Raw genomic sequence first — 4613 nt, forward strand, 5'->3', positions numbered from 1 at the left:
AGAAAATATGCCAGGGAGTTTAGTACCCAATTTCTTTCCAGAATCCCATCTCAGGGATTTATTTAGGCAATATATCTAATCTCTTAGCTAACATGAATAATAATCTGCTCCTCTCTGTCACTGGTTTGCACTTTCTGGCTTCTTTACTGCTTCCAGTATGGTCAAGGGTTTAACCCTATAGGCTCCAGATATTCTTGGACAGGGGTAAAACCATTCTATCTCATATTGCTTAACAGGACCAGTGTGATATTTTTCACTAAGCAGCCCCATATTTGTTGCCATTTCCATCCCATATTCCTTCATTCCCTCCCTTCCTGACTCTACTCACATGTAAGGAGGAAGAGCTACTGTAGGGATTGCGAGAATGGCTGGCTCACATTCCCCAAGGTCAGAAACAAAATATTACTGCCGTTTCCTTTCAGATCCAGGGACATTCCATGCCGATGACCTGAATAGATAGTGAGGGGGAAAAGAACAGGGGTACAAAGGGTAAGGGGAGGGAATAGAGCCAAATGTTCACTGATAGATTTTGCCACACTAGGCAAACTGCCACAATATATAAGAACATAAGATATGTCATCCTCAGTCAGACCAAAGGTCCACTGAGATCAGTATCCTGTCCCTGATAGGGGTGTGCATTCGTTTCCTATGTATTTGTAATCCGCAACGTATAGGGCCATATTCGTTGTATTCGTGGGGAAGTGAAACGTATTGCGATTCCCCACGAATACAATGAATCTTCGCCGAATTATTCGGCCGTCTAAAGGATCCAATTTAAACAAACCCCCCACCCTCCTGACCCCCCCCAAGACTTACCAAAACTCCCTGGTGGTCCAGCGGGGGGTCCGGGAGCCATATCCTGCACTCACACCCTCGGCTGCTGGTATTCAAAATGGCGCCGATAGCCTTTGACCTACTATGTCACAGGGGCTACCAGAGCCATTGGTCAGCCCCTGTTACATGGTAGAAGCAATGGATGGCCAGCACCATCTTGTGCTCCTACCATGTGACAGGGGCTGACCAATGGCACTGGTAGCCCCTGTGACATAGTAAGGGCAAAGACTATCGGTGCCATTTTGATTACTGGCAGCTGACGGCCCGAGTGCAGGAGATCGGTCCCAGACCCCCGCTGGAACACCAGGGACTTTTGGCAAGTCTTGGGGGACCCTACTGACACCCAAAAGACTTGCCAAAAGTCCAGCAGGGGTCTGGGAGCGATCTCCTGCACTCGGGCCGTCAGCTACCAGTATTCAAAATGGCGCTGATAGCCTTTGCCCTCACTATGTCACAGGGGCTGGTGCCATCTTGTGCTCCTACCATGTGACAGGGGCTGACCAATGGCACCGGTAGCCCCTGTGACATAGTAAGGGCAAAGGCTATCGGCACCATTTTGATTACTGGCAATCGACGGTCCGAGTACAGGAGGTCGCTCCCGGACCCCTGCTGGACTTTTGGCAAGTCCTGTGGGGGTCAGGAGGGTCCCCAAGATTTGACAAAAGTCCCTGGTGGTCCAGGAGCGACTTCCTGCACTTGGACTGTCAGCTACCAGTAATCAAAATGGCGCCGATAGCCTTTGCCCTTATGATGTCACAGGGGCTACCGGTGCCATTGGTAGCCCCTGTGTCACATGGTAGGAGCACAAGATGGCGCCGATGGCCATGTGACAGGGGCTGACCAATGGCACCGGTAGCCCCTGTGACATAGTAGGTCAAAGGCTATCGGTGCCATTTTGATCAAGGCAGGCCAGACAGCCCGACGGCACAGAGGGAGAAATCCCTTGCGGGACCCCACTGGACCACCAGGGATGTTAGTAAGTCTTGGGGAGGGATCGGGATGGTGGGGGGGGGGGGGTTGTATTTAATGTATTATAGTAAATTTTAATGCTTGGGGTGGGTTTTTTTTAGCTTTGTTTTCCCGCCTCGTTTTTTGGGCCCGTTTCGTTTTTCCCCATTTAGTTTTTGTTCGTTTTTCCAAAAAACTAACCGAGGAAAAACAAACTTTACCCCAAAGTGTCCGATTCAAAAAACGACCCAGTGGAAAAAAACGAAGCTCATCTCTAATGTTTAGGGAAATTTCGGATATACCACTTCGCGTAGATAAGTTACACAGTGAGCGATACATTAGTGCATCGCACGTCATTTTATGACGCGCATCATTTACGCGTCACACATTATTTTCTTTGTTCCTGCAGCTGCTTTTTTGAGGGTATGTCAGGTGTGGGACAGAGAGGAGAGGAGCTAAGTATTTTGTTACGAGTTTAGAGGAGGTCTATAGTGAAATCTGATTGAGTTGTCTTGTCTTCTGTTGTCATCTGTTTCCCTTTACCTTGGTTGCTTGTCTGTTTTTGTGTGTGAAAGCTTTTGTTAGTTTGTCAAATTTGTCTGTGTTATGCCCACAGCAGCCCCGCAGCGTGGCCCTCTCACCTTTTCACATGGACTCCAGCTCCTGGCTCCTCGTCGCTGGCGGCGCTGAGCCGCCAGCTCCAACCTCAGGTTCCCTCCGGTGCCTCCGGCCCTGCCACGCTACCCAGTGTTGCCAGCCAAGATGTTCTTGTTTGTCGGGCCTCTCCGCATGGCCCGCAGAGAGACGCCGCCATCAGCCATCAGCGCCGTGCCCCTTCCTAGGCGCATGTGCATCATTAGTTCCTTTAAAGGGCCCGCGGCGGGAACCTGGCCGCGGACCCAGATGCTGATGTCAAATTCTTCAGCGTATAAAAGCTCAGGCTTCGCTCCATAGCATTGCCTTTGCAACAGGTCTCCTCGTACTCCGAGTACTCGTTGCTGATCCTAGAATCGTCTTTTCATTCTGTTACTGTTTCCTGTGCTTCCCGGTTCCTTTTCTCAATGTTCCTGTTTCATCTATGTGTTGGACTGACTCTTTGGATTTGACCACTGCTATGCCTGACTAGTCTTCAGCTTCTCTCCAGCCATGGACCTCCGCTACACCTGACCACTCTTCTACTTCTCCATGCCCTGACCATTGCTTTGATTGACTATACCTGCCTTCTCCATGCCCTGACCCTTGCCTTGAACGACTATGCTACAGATCTTCCTGTGTCCAGAGTTCTTTTTTTTTTTAATTTTTAATTTTGCCATTTCAGATTTATTACAATCATATAATCAATAGAATAGAGATTCCAAACATGTTAATCCACAAAGCAAATATTTTACAATCATTCATATATTCATATTTCATCTCTAGTCACACAGGGGAAATATTGGGAGCCAAAATGTATTACTAAGAAAATACAGGAGCTCAGCATAAACGTTTGAATTAAAAGAATAGACCTCTGCGTAAGAAACATCCCCTACTTTATTGGCTTCACTCTTCAGCCCTTCCCTTCAAGAAAACTCCTCAACTGTTCAGGTTCAAGGAAAATATACTTCTCATCTCGAAATTTTAACAAACACTTACAAGGGAATCGTAATACCATTCTGGCCCCTCTATTTACCACCTCAGGTCTCATTTGGATACATTTTTTTCTAAGCTCCTGTGTAGGGCAGTCAATGTTCAGGTACACCTAGACTTGCTGCCCATAGTAATGGGCTACTCTATTTCTAAAGAAAAAATTTAGGACAAAATTCCTGTCTTGCTGGAACGCAAAAGAAACCAGTAAGGTACCTCTCGTATGTATTTCTGTCTGTAAAGACATCTCCATTATATCTGAAATATTTAATGACTGTTGTTGTTCCAACATTTCTCCCTCATTTAGAGGCAAATGTTTCCTTGACACAAAAAAAGCTTTAGTTATCACTGGTGAGATTTCCTTTGGTATTTTAATACAATCCTTCATATATTCTTTAAACGTTTCGAGAGGAGACATTTTCTTAATAATAGTTTAGTTTGCTGATTTAATTAAGTTGACTTGAACGTTTTCCATTTTCAAAGATGTTTCCTCCAGTTGTTCAATTTTCTTTCCCTGTGCACTCACAGTTTTTTCAATATTCAAGCCCTTTTTGTTAGTCTCTAGAACTACTTGTGTCAAATTTGAAATAGCGGATTGAATAGATAGTAAAGCATTCCATGCTGATTCCAGTGGGATAACTGGTGGTTTTTGTAGCAAAAAAAACTGTTCCGGGAGTCAGCGTTACCAATTCTTGTGTTGTGAAGCTCTCCTCGTTGACTTGTGCCGGTGCCATTAATGGGGGTTTAGGAGTTGAGGTAATTCCTCCAACCGGAGCTCCTCTAACTATCGCACTCTCTCCTCCTCCTCTGTCAGAATCCTGGGTCGGCATCTCTCTGCTCAGTGCCATTTGCTGGAAACTCATAGCTGGAAAGAGACTAGAGAAAGAAGCATCACTCTTACCTACAAGCCAACCATCACCATAGAGGCTGTCTTTAAAACTTTCAAACAGGGCCGACTGTTATGGTTTTGAGGTGTTGGAGTGGATTCTTGGGTACTGCAGCGATGGCCACTCTCACGGGGAGGAGCCCTGTGAGGAACCGCAGTATTAGGCTAGTCTCTAGACAAGCAGACACAGAAAATTATTTATTGTACAGCTTGATGATACTGCCCAGGGGTGGCAGTAGTGAGGTAACCCAGTCCCACAGTAGTAGATGGTAAGCAGTGTAAAGTAGTAGAGGAAGTCTCGGATGCAGGCTCCCAGCGCTGA

Source organism: Rhinatrema bivittatum, chromosome 5 (genome assembly GCF_901001135.1).
Source record: "Rhinatrema bivittatum chromosome 5, aRhiBiv1.1, whole genome shotgun sequence".
NCBI classification, from domain to species: domain Eukaryota; kingdom Metazoa; phylum Chordata; class Amphibia; order Gymnophiona; family Rhinatrematidae; genus Rhinatrema; species Rhinatrema bivittatum.